The sequence below is a fragment of the Mustela putorius genome, unplaced genomic scaffold (assembly GCF_011764305.1).
Source record: "Mustela putorius furo isolate JIRA1106 unplaced genomic scaffold, ASM1176430v1.1 tig00537227_pilon_pilon_pilon, whole genome shotgun sequence".
In the NCBI taxonomy this organism is placed as follows: domain Eukaryota; kingdom Metazoa; phylum Chordata; class Mammalia; order Carnivora; family Mustelidae; genus Mustela; species Mustela putorius.
In genome coordinates, this window is record NW_025422368.1 from 3,080,293 (window position 1) to 3,098,791 (window position 18,499).

Genomic DNA, 18,499 nt, shown 5'->3' on the forward strand with positions numbered 1-18,499 from the left:
CACCCTACTCCTTCCCACAGCCACCAAGAATCCTCCCCTGGGACAGGAAATCCTGCATAAAGTTGAGAATTGGGCCTTTCTGTGGAGTCAGTGGTTTTCCCCAAGGTTGCTGTGGTACCAAGTGGCCAAGAGGAGGCTTCCACCAGCTAGGGGTTGTGGCGGGGGTTGGGAGGGCAGCTCCGGCCAGGGGCAAAAGCATAGGTTTTGAAGCTAGACAGACCTGCAGTCAAATTCAGATTCTGACAAGCTACACATGTGTAACCTACATGCTTCGGTGTCTCCTCTGCTGATTTTTGGAGTTGCTAGGAGAAGGAATGGAAGAGATGAACATAAAGCTTCTGGCATAGGGCTTGGCACCCAGGGGTCTTCTGACATGGGTCCTTTTCTGCTCAAGGGATGGCTTTAAGATCACTGTGAGCTGCTGCATCTAAGGCTCAGGGCTTGGATGGGTGCTTTGCGCCTGATGCGCAGGGGAGCATCTGGTTTCTGACCTTCGGCGGCTCTGCAGTGTGGACATGGGCAGAGTCCGGACTCTGGTCCACACACAGGCGTGGGCCTCCCTGAGCTCAGGCCTAGAATCCCTTCGAGAAAGAGGCGTGGGTGTGGTGTCCAGGACGTGTTTGGAGGGCATGGAGTGGGGTGGGCAGTGCAGAGATGATCTTGAAATGGTGGTCGCGGAAGGACACCCTAAATGAACCAACGTGCAGACTCCAAAAGATAACCAAAGTGCCATCAGCTGGACGCGCAAAAATCCAGAAGAGGGAGGAAAAGAGACACTTCCAGAAGGACAGGCAGGGCTTCCCACTTCAGAGGGACAGAAGTCCCCACCACCCCAAGGACAGACACTCAAATCCCCCGAAAAAAAGGGACACCTGACCGTACCCCCTAGAGAGCCCCCTGCCTCCTGCCCGCGCCTCTCCCTCCCGCCCTGCTCTCCCTGCTGAGTCAGGCCGTCCCAGCTTAGCGGGGCGGGTCTTGGCTGGAAGCAACTGGGCATTCGTCCAACTCCAGGGTGGTGGTGGGGGGAGGGTGAGTCACCGACAGGGGCACAGCCTGGAGTCGCCCTGGGCCCACGGGCCGCCGCCGTGGGAGCGCTGGGGCCCAGCCAATCGGCGGCTGCCACCTGGCCTGTCGCTCTGGCCCCGCCCCCGCCACGGACCGTGGGCTTCCCAGTTCCCAGGGCCCTTTGCCGCTGAAGGGACCCTTGACCCGGTGGCACCCAGCCTGATCCCGTGGTCTGTGCTTCCGGAGGGAGGCTGTGGGAGACAGATATCCGCACTGGGCTTTCAGGGAAGAGAGCTCCCAGCCAGAGTCAGCTCCTCCCAGGGGCCCCCTTGCTGTCCCATTGACTGGTTAGGGGCAGGGGTGGCCTCCCAGGTGACAGGGGGGACTGCCCCCTTCTTGCTGTCCTCTGAGTCCTTCCCAGGTTGTCTCTGCAGGGCACTCAGCCTCTGTGGGAAGGGGACAGACTGCGCTGGTTTCCCAAGCTAAGGGCGTGGGCAGGCCACCCACTGTCTGTCCTCTAACAGTCTCTGTGGCCAAAGTTCCTGGTCCTCCGGCCGGCACACCGAACATTGTTGCCAAGGCTCTGGTGACACCAGCTACTGAGCCTGGCGGGGCCAGGGTCTGGCCCTTGACATTGACACTGGTGCAGAGATACAGAGACTCATCTGAGCAGGTAAAAGACCGTGCAGATGCATGGACCCATACAGGCAGGCCGGCCAGTGTCTTATCCAGATTTTCACATATATATGAGAACACACACACACACCCACACACACACACAAACCCACACACACACACACAAACCCACACACATGTCAGTGTGAGAGGCAAGTGTCCCAGCTTGATCGCTTACTAGTTACCTGACTCTGGGTGGGTTATCAAATCTGTTTCCCTCTCTGTAAGACAGAGATAGCTAGGATAACTTCCTTAAGGGTTGTTGGGAGAATTAAAGGCAATAACAGCTGGAAAGCGCCTGGTACACTGTAATAATTCGTAAATGGCAGCTGTGATGATCACCCAGACCCACGTGGATGTAGCCACACAAACACACTCACGGACTCCTATCATGGCACTTGGACACACCAAAACTCAGACGGCCGTATACGTGAAGGGACCGGGTGTGTTTGCACATAGATACACAGACACAAGCAGCACCCCCAAGGAAAATAGCCACCCCCACAATAACCATACAAGCAGGTTTTACTGCTCTGGGTGTGATGGGAACAGCAAGCCCAGCTGGGTGGGGGGGGCGGAGGCCTCCGCGTCGGGCGGTGCCCGCTGTGCTCCCGCTCCCACTCAGCCCCAGGGAGAGGACGCTTTCATTCTTCCAACACGCCCCTCTTTGTCCCCCTATAGCAGTCACCCCATCCCTTCTCCATTGTTGTCTGCCATCAAACCCCACCTTTTCCTCACAGCCTGAGTCCCGGGGTGGGGCCCCCAAGGATTTGGGCTCTTTGTGGTTGGTGGCCAGGCACAATGGTCTGGCTTTCTGCGGGAGGGCTTGGGAGTCATCCTGGGGGATGCTGTCCCCACCACTTCTCTGGGCTGGTGGATTCTGGAGGGTTGGGGTGGTGAGGATTTGGTTGCTGAGCCCTGAAAGGAGCCAGTGGGAATACCCCTGTGGGCTCAGATCCCCCTGGGCATCTGGACAGGATTCAGACAGCTTCTCTCTACTTTTTATTTTATTTTTATTGTGGTAAAAACTCTCACCATGAGATCTACCTTGTTCAATTTTATATGTCCCATATAGTTTTGCTAACTACAGGCCGAATGGTGTGCAGCAGCTCTCTAGAACTTTCTCTCTGGCACAATGGAGCCACCCTCTGTTTTGTCTTGTGCCCCCCATCCCCAGCTCTTGTCTGACCCCCCAGCCCTTCCCAGGGATGGGGACATTGGAAAATGGGTCTTTAGTCTCAGGGAAAGCTAGAAGGACTCCCTGTCCCTCAGCTTGGGAGTGAGAGTCCTTTCCTGTCGGGCCATGGCCACACCAGCCCGGTATCCCCTTAGCGCTTTGCCATTTGCCTTAAAGTCCTCTCTCCTCATTCACACATTAGGATACTGGATAATTCCAGTACCATAGGCTGTCAGAGCTGGAAGGAACCCCTAGAGTTACATGAAGTCAGAACCAGAGATGGAGAGTCTCATGTCTGAGTTGACAGTGATTCTGTAAGAAGTAGCAGTGGGAGCGAACTCGGGGCTCTTGCCTCCTCATCCAGAAGAGAGCCCCGTTTCTCAATGCTCTCATCTCCCCTGCCCCTCGTGTCCATTTTCACAAGGAACAGGTCTGAGCCCCTCCCGTGGCCCTCTGGTCCTAGGAGCTGGACTAGAGCAACCAGAGGACGCAGGCCCTGTGCTCTGGAGCTCCAGCCTGCTGCGGGAGGAGGGAGTCCCTGATCTAGGGAGCAGAGGCCCGAGCCACAGACGGGGCCTGAACGCACATGTCTCACGGCCTCTGGGAGGTTTATCAAGCAGTTGCCTGGAGGAGGGTTTTGAGGGAGAGGAAGGACATGGACACGTCCAGGGGGGTGGTCTCCAGACCGTGAGGCTGGAGGTCTTGAGGGAAGATGGATGAGGCTTGTTCTGTCCACTTCAAGGACTAAATGTACTGCTTCCACCCTGGGGTACTAGATTTGGGGCGTTAGCTATGAGTGACCAGGTAACTCTTTGCTTCCAATGTTTGGCACTACTAAAATGGCCAAAGACAAGCCTGTGTGTCTCGCCCAGGCCTGGACCTGGGTGTAATGCCCTACAGTGTAAACTTCTGGCCACTTTCAGGGATGGGTTTCCCTGGGGGAGCTGGGCGCCAAGAGATGACGGCTCCCCCAATGCCCTGCCAACCTCCACTCTCCTGCTCCAGAAAAAGCCAAGCCAAACTCCTCAGAGGCCAGAGAGTCCTGGAGTGTGGCCCTACCCTGCTGATGGGTCCTGAGAGGACTGTGAAAGCCTCCCAAACACCCAGGTGTTCAACAGACCCCTTCCTTTCCGGCTCTCAGGTTTCCTGCCCCCTTCTGCCCCCAGGGCCTCCATGAGCCAGAAGGGTGGGGCTCTCAGTTGGCAAGACCCTATTTTGCTGGCTGGGAGTTTTTCAGGGTGCTAATTAAAAGGAGCCACCCAGAGAGAATGACTTCACTTGTTCGCACACACACCCTTCTGCCCTGCCCTCTCTTCTGCCCCCATTCACACGCCCAGTCAAGGCAGGGGTGGTGGGCAGGGGGAGCCCCGCGGCAAAAGCCTGGGTTGTGAGCAGAGGTGGATATCAACAAGCAAAGTGCAGGCTCAGAGCATTTTTGACATTTTTTTGGAGAGTCAAATGTTGCAGTCACTGCATTTCTCCAAGGTTCCCCTCCCTGCTGAACTGAAAGGGCAGAGCTGACCTGGACGGGGAGTGATCTAGGTGTCTCCCAGAGGCCCCGAAATACCCCCGCTCCGGGGTGGGGAACCCTTCCCTGGCTCGACCCTAATCCAGCCAGCAGGGGGTGGGGGTTCCCTGGTGGCTTCCTCCCCCTGGCTGAGGCCTCTGCCCCTGCCCGGGAGACCTTGGCGGCTCTGTCTTTGGTACAAGCTGCGTGAGGTTCTCCCACTTTGTCACAAGTCTCTATGTTCCCCAAATCCTTCCATTCTGTAGCCGGGTTCCCGATCCCTTCTGTTGCCCTGGCCGCGGGATGGGGGTGTAGTGCAGAGGTGGGCACTGGTGCCGACCCAGTGGTGTCTGGGGCAGGGGGGACCTGTGTTGCCGACAGCGGCAGAGCTCCCAAATATTTCTGCTTTGGTGCTTGCCACAGCCCCCGTTGAGCCCTTGGTCTCGGTTCATCGGGGGCGGGTTTGTTTCCAGACTCTCTGAGGGTCTGATAGGGGACGACCCTCAGATTCTTTGAGGCTGCGGAGCAGCAGGACGCGGGGGAGGCAGAGAAGCTGGGCGGCTGCGCCCCACGTGGAGCGGGGAGGGGTGGGGCGGAGCGGGGCGCCCACTGTCCTCCTCCCCCTCTATTCTGGGAACGCCCTGCAGGGGTCGCCCTAAGCCAGGCTTCATGTCGGAGGTCCGCGAACCGGCCTGCTGGGGAGGCGGGGTCCTAGCTCAGCCCCCTGTCGCCAACTCGGGCTCCCATCACCCTCTAGAGTCCTACAGCCCTCGGGAGTCTAGAAATGGCCAGAGGAAGGGCCAGAGGCAACGTGGGGCCCAGAGGCTCTGAAGCGACAGGAGTGACAAGTGTCGATGGCTAGACAAAGTGCATGCAAATGACATGCAAATAAACCTGATTAGCCCGCCCTGGCCTGAACCAGAGGGAGTTTGGGCCCAGGTCCCTCTTCTCTACCCCGGGGGTGTGGAGAGAAGGTGCCGGCTGGCTTTCCACCCGTCTATGGGTGTTAGGGTCCCCTCTTTGCTGCTTGCACTCACTGTTCCAGGCACGCAGGTGCTAAGTCCTTTAGCTAGTGCACTTAATCTCTACAATAACCTTGGGGCAGGGACCATCAGCCTCCTTTACACACGGTCCCTATGGGGTAGGAATATTGGTGTCCAGTTTCTCCATTTTTTCCTCACAAATCACCAGCAACCAAACCGGGTTCTCCTGGGAGATCCCCTGAGAAAGGGGGCTCCGGCTCTCAGTTGGCTGCACAAACCACAAAGGCTTCTGGGAGAGTACTCCACTGTCCCACTGCTCTTTGACCCTGATCTTTCCCCAGTGTGGTTGGTGCAGCACTAGTCCTTTACCCTGGTAGGACCAGGCTTTCCAGGAAACTGTCAAAGGGGTTTTTGATAGACTTTTCCTACTTTCCTCTCGCAAAAGGCCTTCGTGAGGCCTGGGGAGCTTGGGGTAGCACTGGTCGCTTTCCTGGAGTAGAGTCCCAGAGAGAGGGTTGAGGGGACCTGGCGCTCTGCCTCCCTGTGTTTCCCACAAGCATTCGCAACCCCCCCTCCCCCACCTTGGTGGGGCCTGGAGAAGCTGGGAGGGGCCTGGGGTGAGGCCAGGTGAGGTGTGCTTAACCCCTCTCTCCCCACACCAAGTGCTCTGCCCCAGCCTTGCCTCAAAAAAGAACCTGTGCCAGGCTCCTTTGGCATCCCTAATCCCCATTCCTGCCCCCCACACACCCTGCCTTGCTGTCCCTCCAACTCCCAGTTCCTCTATGGCCCCCGTGGATCTCCTCTCTCTGCAATCTTTGCCAGGCAGCCCCTCCTCCTCACTGCCCCTCTGGGCACTTTGGCTGATTACTCTGGAGCCCCACGGAGTTTCTCTTCCCCACAAGCCCAGGGGCTCAGGGGCTCCTCCCTGTTCCTGGGAATGAGGCAGCTAGAGGAATGAAGACCTGGCACATTCCAGAGTCTGAAGATGCTCAGTGGCTCAGCGCTTGGGCTCCCTGCGGTCTGAGACCCCTGGCCCAGCAGGGCTCAAGAGGCAGAGAGCCCAGGCCTCCCTGGGTGTAGTGATGGTGCAGGGAGACAGGTACTTTGGGGGCTCAGCACTGGGCCCCAGTTTTTACCATCTCAGTTCCTGCTCTCTGCCACCCAACAGACAGCCATGCACTTGCCCTCCCGAGTCAGGTGTCACAGAGGCCAGAGTCCCCCTTCCCATCCCTTCTTTCCTTCACTCAAGTCTCTCCCCCTTGCTTCTTGAGTTCCGGCCATGCTCCCATCCTCCAGAAGTCTTTACCAACAGCTCCAGCCCACGATTCTCCCTAGCTCTTTCGTCTAGTCTGAGCATGTTTCTGTCTTTCTTTGGAAGAGGAAAAACAGAGGTGCCCATTCTGGCTAAGAACAGGCAGGGAGATGTAGGCATAGACCTAAGAAAGGGTCCAGACTTTACAGACAGACCTGGGTTCAAACCCTGACTCTGTCACCACTGGTTGTGTGATCTAGGACAAGTTATTTAACCTGACCGAGCCTCAGTTTCCCCCTCTATAAAATGGGGTTAATTAGAGGTACTCTATGTAAATCATCTGACATGTAGTGCTCTTGGATTAAGTGGTGATTATTGTTAATACACATAATGCTATTAACAACCGAGACGACTTCCTGGAAGAGAGGTCTTCTCTGGAACCCCTAAATGAAAGTTAGAACCCTTCTTGACACTCAGCCTCTGCATCCAAGTGGCCCTTCTTTCTGATATATCCTCCCCACCCAGCCCTCTATCATGGTTTTGCCTTATTAGGAGACGCATGGTGGGGTGGGGTGCCTGCCTCCTGGGTGGGGGTTGGTTGTGGGATCTGAAGTTGGTCCTCCCTCTCTGGCCCCCAGTTCCGCTCTGGCAGGGAGTTACTGGCTGCCCCTGGGTGAGGCCTGCCTGGACGGGTAAGCAAAGTGCTCTCACAGCATGGAGAGGGGCTGAAGCTTTCCCAGCCAATGGCTGGGAGCTAACCCAGGTTCCCTTAGAGGGGCTTGGGAAAGCAGGGGGAGCAGGGAGAGGGTAAGGACGAGTTGTGGGTCCTGTGCCACCAAGAGCCTCCCTACCCCCCTACCGCCAGGAGCATTCTCCGGGCAGGGGTTGGGGCACAGGGTGGGGACAGCTGGCATGGTTTCCTTCCTGAGTTTCGATCAGTGGGGCGGGTTTAAGGCTGGGCTCTGTTGAGCTAGCAGCTTTTCTCTAGGAAACTCAAAAGCTCTTGAAGAGAGAAAAAACATCCAGGTTCTCCCATCAGGTCAGGGGCACCGTCGCCTCAGCCTGGGGAACTTCTGTCTCGGGTAGCCCCCTCCCCGAGAGACAAGTGCCAGGGTGGGGCTGGGGGAGCGAGGACATTCACACACCACCTTCCTGTACACGCGTACTCTTAACGCATTCACAACATATACCCAGTACACATGCACACCTGGTCCCCCTGCTGGCCCCTTACACACTGATGTGCATGAGTGTCTTCTATGAGCTCCCCATCCTCACTCGCCTATATGAACTACGCTTCCATGGCCCCTACACTTGACTTGTGCACACGCATCCACACTCTGCACATCTGATGTCCGCACATTCTCACTCATGACCCCACATTCAGCTGGAAGCTTCCCACGATACACTCCCCACAGGTACCCACGTGCGTGTCCGTACTCTCTCTGTCTCCTGCCCCACTCACTCAGATGACAGGGTAGGAGTAGTCCCAGGAGAGCTGGTCTTTAGTAGGCCCGGCCTGGCTGCTGAGTAGGGACCGAGAAGTTAGTAAGAATAAGAGCCAATAGCCACTACCCTGTGTTAAGTGCTGTTCTGGGCACTATGTGTATCATCTTGCTGGAAATACACAGCAACCCTATGAAATAGGAATTATTATTCCCTTATTATAGTTGTGAACATGGAGGCTCAGAGAGGTTAGGTCACTTGCCTGAGGCCACAGAGCTTGTCTGTAGTGGAGACAGAATCTGGGAACTCAGGCAGTCTGACTCATGCTTTTAACCACCACCTATAGGTCCTCTCTCCTCTTTTCTCAGTCTCACTCTTGTGCTTTGCCCCAGGCACCCTGGGACCCCAAGAGCTAGCTTCCAGGGAATCCATGTACAGTGGATTTTCCCCGCTTGGCCTAGGGCCAGCTGGGACTTCACAACATCCAGAAAAAGGCCCAGGAATCACTGGTGGTTTACGTTCCCATTTGGGGGCCTGTTTGGGGGCTCTCGCCTTATAACCCCAACAGGTAGCAGGGAAGTGGTGGTAGGAGAGGAACTTCAGGGAGGTCCTGCTCACCCCATACTCCTGTTTCAGGAATTCCCAAAGGGCTGGTTCTGGCCTAGCTCCCAAGTCCTGTTCCAGTTGCAAGCCCTGGCTGCCTGCAGGGGGAGTCAAGAGCAGGAGAAGCTGGGCTCCTGCTCCTTCTCCTGCTTCTGCTCCTGCTAGCAAGGTAATGCCAAAAATGGGTCTGTGCCCTGGAAATCCCTGGAAAGGTATCTGGAACCAGGACTGGATTAGACTGCCCTGTCCAGTGACCTGCTGGCTGGCCCCCGTGGGAGTCAGTGGGTGCATGTGTGTTCATGTACGCATGTATATGTTTTCAGATATGTCCTCCGGGAAAGAAAGAAATCAGACGGTGGACTTGGTGAAATGCCCTGAGAATCCACGAAGAGAATATGCCGAACCATTTATAACATACCCCTTCCCTTTTAAAAAAGATCTTATTTATTTATTTGACACTGAGAGAAACTGAAAGAGGGAACACAGGCAAGGGGAGTGGGAGAGGGAGAAGCAGACTTCCTGCTGAGCAGGGAGCCCGATGTGGGGCTTGATCCCAGGGCCCTGGGGTCATGCTTGAGCCGAAGGCAGAGCCTTAATGACTGAGCCACCCAGGCACCCCTGAACCATTTACAATAATCCGATCTATACTTACTGACACTGCCAGGGCAAGACAGGGTATATAAATCCATATATGTAATCTGATCCCACTTCAGGGAGATACATATCTATATCCATAAGGAGCACCTATGCTGAAGTAGCATCTGGCACTTTGAAACACGACTATACACATATACAGTCATATAAAATCATAAAACGCAAACTCTGTAAAGGCATGGATTTTTATGTTTCATTGGCTACTTTATTCCTAGTGCTTGAATGCTACCTGGCCCAGTAAACATGGGTTGAATGGATCATGAAAGATATTTACAGGTGGAGAAGTCTGGAAGGTTTTGCACCAACTTGTTGATAGTGACAGCTTTGAAGTTGTAGTTTTTGGAAGAGGTTTATTGTTCCTAATTTTATTTTATTATCTGTGGTTCTAAATTTTTCAACAATGTATTTGTTTTCTTTGTATAAAGAAAAGGAAGTGCCACGAGCCTTAGAATCTTCTTCCTCTGCATCTTTAAGTCATTAGCCTAGACTTTAAGAAGCCAGATGGCAGGTGGGATCTGCGTTTTCTTTCCCCTCCGCTTCCCCACCCAACATCTTCCTGCTGGTCTTCTGCTCTCCCTGCCCCCTCCCTGCCCACGAGCTTCTGCTGGCACAGCTCCTGGCTCTTATGCCACCTCTTATGTCATTGTATCTGACGCACCCAGCCCAGTGCTTGGTGATGAGAAGAGCCCAGTACATGTTATGGACGCATGATAGCCTTCATGAACTTGGTGGGATGGCAGAATGGCTAGGTGGACGGGGGCTTAGAGTCCTCTTCCATGGGTCTCTATCCTAGCCTCATAGCTCCCTATGATGCAGGATGACATGAGTCCTGGCTTAGTGGGGTCTAGTCCTATTTTTGCTGTGTGCCCTGGATAGGTTGCTTTCCTTCCCTGGGCCTGTCTCTTGCGCTGTTAGATAAGGCTGCTGAACAAGATGACCTCTTGGGTCTCTCTGCTTGGACATTCTTCGTCAACTGGCAGGGGTCGTGTGGGGTCTTTTTGCCGTCGGGTCACTCTCTGGTTGTGCATTATTGTAGCCTTGACTAAAGTCTATGGTCTCCAGGGGCAGCCGCACAGTCTGACCTGGTCTGTGCAGCTCACGGAAGAGCCACCATCAGGTCTCCTGTCCTGTCTGCACTCAGCGTGCTGCTGTCTGCTCTCCCAAGCTCCACCAACCGCATTCTTCCTGGACCCAAGCAGGGGTTCCTGTCCTTGTCATTGTCATGACTCAGTGGTTCCACAGAGGAGGGGCCATGGTTCTTCCCTTTCGGGAGCCACAGCCCAGAGCATGCATCAGTGGGTTTAAGGATTAGATTAGGTATTAGGAAAATTTCCTAACCCTTAGGATAGACTGGGAGAACTCCTTACCCTCAGCTTTCCCCCTTCAAACCTGCTTTCATTCTCTCTCTCTCTCCCCGAAGAGTTTCCCAGAGGAAAGCTCTATTTTCCCATCCCCCAGTCTTGACAGCTAACACTGTTGCTGGTTCTGGTCTTGTTTCTTGGGTTTGTATGTGTTCAAGAGTGGGGCCACTTCTTCTATTGGAGGGTTCCTTCCTTCCTTCCTTCCTTCCTTCCTTTCTTTCCTTCTTTCTCTTTCTTTCTAAAAGATTTTATTTATTTGACAGACAGAGATCACAAGCAGGCAGAGAGGGAAGCAGAGAGAGAGAGAGAGAGAGAGAGAGAAAGAGAAAGGGAAGCAGGCTCTCCACTGAGCAGAGAGCCTGACACAGGGCTCCATCCCAGAACCCAGGAATCATGACCTGAACCAAAGGCAGAGGCTTTAACCCACTAAGCCACCCAGGTGCCCCTATTGGAGGGTTTCTTAAACTTTTTTGGACACTGATTCCTACGAAGAAATTCATTTCTTTTTTTTTTTTTTTAAGATTTGATTTTTAAGTAAACTCTATACCCAGTGTGGGGCTCGAACTTACAACCCCAAGATTAAGAGTCGATTCTTCCATCAACTGAGCCATCTGGGTGCCCAAGAAATTCATTGTCTATCACAGTTCTGTACACACTTACACAAGCACATACATATGGAATAGAATTTTGTGGTGCAGGGGTAGGCCGTCTTACTCCCGGGGATACACGCTGATAATGCTGGTTGAAACTCATTCAGCTGGGCGCTTGAGTGACTCAGTCAGTTAAGCGCCTGCCTTCTGCTCAGGTCATGATCCTGGGGTCCTGGGATTGAGCCCAGCACCTTCCTGCTCTGCAGGAAGTCTGCTTCTCCCTCTCCCTTTGCTCCTCCTCCAGCTTGTGTGCTCTCTTACTTGCTCACTCAGTCTCTCAAATAAATAAATAAAATATTAGGGGCACCTGGGTGGCTCAGTGGGTTAAATAAAGCCTCTGCCTTCGGCTCAGGTCATGATCCCAGGGTCCTGGGATCAAGCCCCGCATCCGGCTCTCTGCTCAGCAGGGAGCCTGCTTCCTCCTCTCTCTCTGCTTGCCTCTCTGCCTACCTGTGATCTCTGTCTGTCAAATAAATAAATAAAATCTTAAAAAAAATAAATAAAATATTAAAAAAAAAAAAAGAAAACCATTCAGCTGATTTCACAACTTGCTGCTGGGCTGTAACAGAACAGACAGAAGTCCCTCGGGAATGGGAGCAGAAGGGTCAACCCCCGCACCCCCAGGTTACTGGCCCCAGGCCCCGGGCACAGCTCTTCAGATGGCCCTAGAAGGGATGCTTGTCAGAGGAGATGAAGGTCAGGGAGCTCATCCAGGTGACCCCCCCCCACCTCACCTCCCAGTCCGGCAGCTCCTGTGGGGACTTACTTTCCCAGCGTTGTGGGAATCCTGGGAACTTTCCCCTAGAAATTGCCCCATGGGCCTTCCACCCTCTGGGGTGTTGGGAAGCTGTCCTTAGCAACGCATTTCCCAAATATTTGCCACATCAGGAGCTGTTGTTAGCAACGGGGGCACACAACTGGCTGAACCTGATTGGGTCAGAGTGGCTACACTGCGTGCTGGGCCCTGGCTGAACAAGTCTGGACTTTTAGCTCCGGATTTCTGGTCTGAACACTTCCCTCTTCCCTTAGCCAGCCCCACTGCCTTCTCCCAGGCACCACTGGTTTGCTCCCAGAACTGTGCTCCCGGCTGCCACAGGCAGGGAGGGTCTCTTTCCCCAGAAAGGCCTCCACTGTCTTCACCTCCAGCTGGTGGCGGCATGCCAGTGTCTGCCGGGACAGACTGGGAGGGGCGTGGGTGGGTGGCACACGGTGTCCACCTTGTCCCCGCTCCGCAGTCACTGGCCATGCCCTGGCCACTTGCAACCAGCTGTGGCCGAAGTATTTATACCCCAGAAAATGGCCAGTGGTACAGAGCTGTGTTCTAGCAACCTGCAGAGTGTGCATGGTCCCACAGCTGGGCATAACTGCCCGCCCCTGAGCCCAGTGAGTCCCTTCCTGGCTTCTGGTGCTCTGCCAAGTAAGGAAACATGCACCACGCATACTGCTCCAAGGAGTCTCAAGGGTGCGGCGGTGCCCCCTGGGCAGACCCCTTTCTCAGCCTGACTTGGGCTCTCACTGTCTTTGAGATCCCGGGTGTTTGCTTCCGTTTCTGTGCCTGTAGCAAGAGAGACAGTAATACCCGCTTCTCAGATGGGTATGAGTAGATGAAGGATCAACCGGACCTTGGAGACAGACATTTAAATTTGGAACTCCTAGGCAAAGCTTTGTAAATCTCTGCTCTCTAAGGCCTCTATGTGGGAATGGCTCTCCCTGTGGGTTTTGGGGGCTCATTACCTGTGGAGGCAGTGGCAGGGCCCACCCTTTCTTGTTGCAATGAGCCCGTTCACCCCATCTCTGGCTGGGTGCCACCTTCCTCTGCTGCCAGTGCAGGGAGAACAGGGCTACCTGTCCCAGCCCAGTGGGCAGGAAGGTGCTGGGGCAGGGAACACTGGCATGTGTTCTGTGTGGCCTGGGGCTCCACGAGGGGCCACTTTCATCTCCTCCTCCTTCTTTCCTGCCCCACAGGCTAAAAGAGATGTAGTTATAGAAATTGGCCACATTGGAAAGATGCTGCTCCCTCCTTGTCCTCACTGGCTTTGGGACAGCTTCAGGCCTTCCTGCTTGGATGCAGGAAGCAGCCCCGGGTTGACCCGTGTTTCTGAGATGATGCTGTGTAGGCCCTTAGCACGTGGATGAACGTTTAACATTCTAACAGCCATGTCTTACTTGAATATGAATTAGAAAAATTAGAACTAGCACACCAAGGCCATGATTTCAAGGACATTACTGCCTAGGGGCAGGATAAGAATAAAGTAAATTGATTTTAGAAAATTATCATTGGGACACCTGGGTAGCTCCGTTGGTTAAGCGTCCAACTCTTGATTTCACCTTGGGTCATGACCACAGGGTCGTGAGATCCAGGCCCGGATCTGGCTCCGTGCTCAGCGCCGAGGCTGCTAGTAACTCTCCCTTTACTCCTCCCCCTCTTCTCTCTCTAATAAATAAATAACATCCTTAAAAAAAATAAAGTAATCTATTAAGCACATGATGATATCCACGGGTATTCCTCCATGATGGTGAGGGTCGAATGGATGAATGACTGGTGTTTGGGATGTTCTGGGTTAGAATTTGGCACATATTTCTCAGCTGTGAAGGCCTAACTGAGGGAAAGTTCTGTGATTAGAGCAGGGATGGTCCGTGGTTGGGGTGGGGATGCAGGCTGAAGACAGGTGAGGGACACTTTTGTGTCCGGTTCCCCTCAAACAACGGGACAGTAACCAAGCCCTTCATTGCCCTATAAAAACCAGGAAAATGGAACAAGTGTGGGCAGCACAGCCTCACCCTGATCCCAGGAGATGACTTTCCTTTTTTCTGAGCATGCCAAGAATAAGAACACCTGCTCCTGCTTCTAGAAGGTCCTCAGGCTCCCATGGTACCCTGTACGTGGCACCTTCAACACTTTCATTGCACTTACTGTTTTTTGCATAGGTTTCCCCCTAGACTACAAGTTCCACCAAGACAGGGATTTTTATTGTCCTTTGTGTACCCTGGGCTAGCATGGTACCCTCTCTAGCACCTGGTAGTGCCTCGTTGGTGTTGATAAGGATGCAGTTCGAGAAAAGAGTTTCACTTTTGGATCTGCTGTATGACCTTGGGCAAGTTGCTTTACCTATCTGGGTTTTAGGTAGTTATGTTGTCCTTCAACACTGATATTTCCAGGTTTCTGAAAGGAGCACTGTGTGGTGATGAAGGGCAGACTGCAGTGCCCAGTGACGCAGTGACATGTGTTCGATTTCCTGCTCTGTAGCATACTAGCTGCATGACCTGAAGGAAATTCTTTGTTCTCCCAGCACCTCGGTTCCCTTTTCTTTTCTTTTAAATTATATATTTATGTATTTATTTATTTTAGAGAGAGAGAGAGAGGGAGAGAACATGAGAGAGGTCAGTGGGAGAAGAAGACTCCCTGTAGAGCAGGGAGCCTGGTATGGGATTCGATCCTGGGACTCTGGGATCATGACCTGAGCTGAAGGCAGCCGCCCCACCAACTGAGCCACCCAGGTGCCCTCGGTTCCCTTTTCTATAAATTGGTGATACTAATAATACCCATTTCACAGAGTTGTTAGAATTACATGCTTAATACATGTAAAATTCTTAGAATGGGGCTGACATGTAGGCCATTTATTTGTTCTTATTTCTTTGTTGTTGGATAAAATAATTCACTGGCAGTATTATCTTAATAGTTTTATAGGTCAGACAGAGACTATCTGGGATAGTCTCTGAGATATTTGGTACATGAGATATTTGGTACATTTCTGAGGTTCTTGCGGAAAGACAGGAACATGGGGTGAGGGTACAATGGATGCAGGGGAGTGGGAGATACAGGCTTCCACTTATGGAATCCTCCACTTACGGAGTTCCACTTACGGAATGGATGAGGTCTGGGAATGAAAGGCATAGCATAGGGAATGTGGTCAATGGTAAGGTCATAGTGTTGTTGGGTGACAGATGGGAGCTACACCGGCCAGTGAGCACAGCACAGTGTATAGACTTGTCCAATCACTATGTGTGCCCTTGAAACTCATGTAACATTGTGTGTCAATTCTGTTTCAGTGAAGGAATTGGATGCTGAATTAAAAAAAACAAAAAAGAGGCTCCTGGGTGGGTCATTCATTACGCGTCTGCCTTTGGCTCAGGTCATGGTCCCAGGGTCCTGGGATGGAGCCCCGCATCAGGCTGTCTGCTCAGCAGGGAGTCTGCTTCTCTTTCCCCCACTCCCCCTGCTCATGCTCTCTCTCACCCTAATAAATAAATCAATAAAATTTTAAAAAAATGGGGTCTGAAAAAGTACAACTGTGTAGATTTCCAAAGAGCTGAGCATAGGCTCCACAGGACCTAGGCTGGGAGGATGTAAATCTGTAGAGGAAGGGTCTTCTGGGGGTGGGCCACAGGAGTCTGTCCTGTCTCCTCCAAGACCACAGCAGTGGGTCAATGTTCCTCCAAAAGAGGAATCCCCCACTATACGGCAACATGCAAACTTGTGAACCGGGGCAGTCCCTTTCAGGCTGCCCCCCGCTTCTGTATTCCTGTATTTTGTATTCTGTATGTGTAGCCTCCCTGGGACTCTATATTCCTTCAGAGTGGGGATGGGCCCTTATCCATCGTGTATGTCCTGTATCGCTTAGCTCAGCGCTCAGCCCACAGGAGGAGTTCAATACACACACACATATACACGTGTGCGTGCACACACACACACACTCACACACATCCATATTTTTCTAATGCATGCATGCTTCCCACCTGGAGAAGGTGGATGGAGATTTGCTAACACTTCAGAGAATAGAGTTTAGAGTCAGAAGGACCTCCAGAGACTGAAAGATGGAAGGAAACCAACAAGATGAAACTGACTGGGGATTCATGCACTCAAAAGATACTTATTGCTCACGTCCTGCCTGCCAGGCACAGATCTAAGCGCAGAGGATACACAAGGGAGCAAGGGGACCCCATGTCTGCCCTCATGGGGCTCACATTCTCCTGCAGGAAGACTGATGAGTGAAATGAGGGAGTGAAATACACGCTGTTTTAGGCAGGGCAGGCCCTAAGCTGAGAGAAAGAGATGAAAAGTGTTGGAGGAGGGATGACCCCAGGGTTGCAATTTTGGTTTTAGCCCTGTGGGTAACTGGGGAGGAGCATTCCTGGAAGAGGGAACAGCACGTGCAAAGGCTCCGAGGTGGGAGTGTTCCTGGCACGTTCGAGAATAAATTAGGGGGTAAGCCCTATACTTTCCTCTCCTTGTTGTAATTGCAGTGAAATACTTGTCTAATGTCCTGTTCCGTGTCTCTTTCTCCACAGGACTCTGAGTTCTCTTGGTGCAGCAGCTGGGCTTGCCCTAGGCTAAATTCTTGGTTCTCAGCGCAGGTCCCGGCACATAGTGGGTGTCTGATCACATTTTGGTGAAAAAATAATGAATAAATGTGAGTAAATGGCATTTGGGTCGAAAAAGAGACTGTGCAGGGACACCTGGGTGGCTCGGTGGGTTAGTCCTCTGCCTTCGGCTCAGGTCATGATCTCGGGGTCCTGGGATGGAGCCCCGCGTTGGGCTCTCTGCTCAGTTGGGCTCTCTCTTTCCCCTGTCTTTCTGCCTGCCTCTCTGCCTGCTTGTGGTCTCTCTGTCTGTCGAGCAAATAAATAAAATCTTCAACAACAACAACAAAAATAGACTGCACAGACAGGACAGGCTTGATGGAAAGAGGTTGGGGAATCATAGCTGCTGGTGGGGGGAGGGAGGATTTAGGGTGAGGCAGGACGGGAAGGAGTGAGGCAGGGAGGGAACGGGCTGCAGGGGAGCCATAAGAAGCCATGCCAGCCCAGCGCTTTCCCCAAGGTGGGCGCAGGTGGCCAGGGCCTGCCGAGAATGATGTGTGGCTGAGGATGGTTAACCGGGAGCCCTGAACATAGCCCGTCAGAGCCTTCCCACTGCCAGTTTTCACGTGAAGTCCTGATTCCAGCCATCGGCACTTTGGCCACTGCATGAGTGGAGATGGTTTTTTTGTGCACCTCTGTGTACCGGACAAGTCAGTCCATCAGCGGGGGTCTAGCATTCAAATCCCCAAACTGTTTCAGCCTTCTCTCCATCACTGCGTGATTATTTATTTATGAATCATTCATTTCTTTTTAATTAAATTAGTCAATTTATTAATTTATGTACTTATTTACTTAAAAGACCACAGAATCATCATATTTATTTGTTTGAAATGTCATAGAATCGTTTTCTTCCTTCCTTCCTTCCTTCTTTCCTTTCTTTCTTTCTTCCAGTAAGCTCTCTGCCCAGCATGGGGCTCAAACTCTCTCGACCCCGAGATCAAGATTCTCACGCCCTACTGACTGAGCCAGCCAGGAGCCCCTGACTTATTTATTTATTTATTTTTAATACAAGGAAACATGTTATAGCAGCATTTGAGAACCTGGTACTTTAAGAAGTTCCCTGGGTCTGACTGTCGTGGGTAAGAATTCATTTCTGAAAACAAGTATCTATTGATGTTTGGTGTGTGTCAGACCCTGAGCTGGAGACTGTAGTGGACAAGTTATAAACAAGGGCTTAGCTGGTGGGTCTGTGGGGCAGGGGTTGGATCTGGGTTGTGGTCCTGGCTCCAGCCTGATCTGCTGGGTGGGTGGCCTCGAGCAAGTCACTCAGATTACAGGCTCAGAGGTCACCTGGTGCAATGCTTAGGTTACCCAGGGGTGCACAGTTTCAATACACTGCCTAACCCCCTATGGGGGCTCAAAGTCCTTAAGTGCAAAATGGGGCATTGGACAGATGACCTTGGAGCTTGCTCCAACTTTAATATTCTGCAACACTACAGAGATGAGGAAGTTCCAGGTAGGTGGGTTTGGTGCCATCCCACCTGTGATCTCTGTTCTCCACCCTTAATACTGGGGGGAGGAGCAATGGAGTCCAGTCCCCAGAAATGTTTCTCAAACAGACGCATGGAAGGAAGGAAGGTTACCTGGGCTTCCTTGATGCTACGAAGTGATCCCCAGGGGCATGGTTTGGTGGTGGGCCCTCAGTGGGATCCAACCCATTTCCCAGATTTTCTTTCTAGACACTGGGGCCACTCCAGGCTGCTTCTGTCTCCTTGGTGCACTCCGGTCTCCTGTTTGGATCTTTTCTTTCTTCTTCCTCACCTGGCCCCTCAGTCCCTTGATCTCTTCTATTCTTCTGGTGGAAGGCCTGACCTCTTCTTCCTCTTGA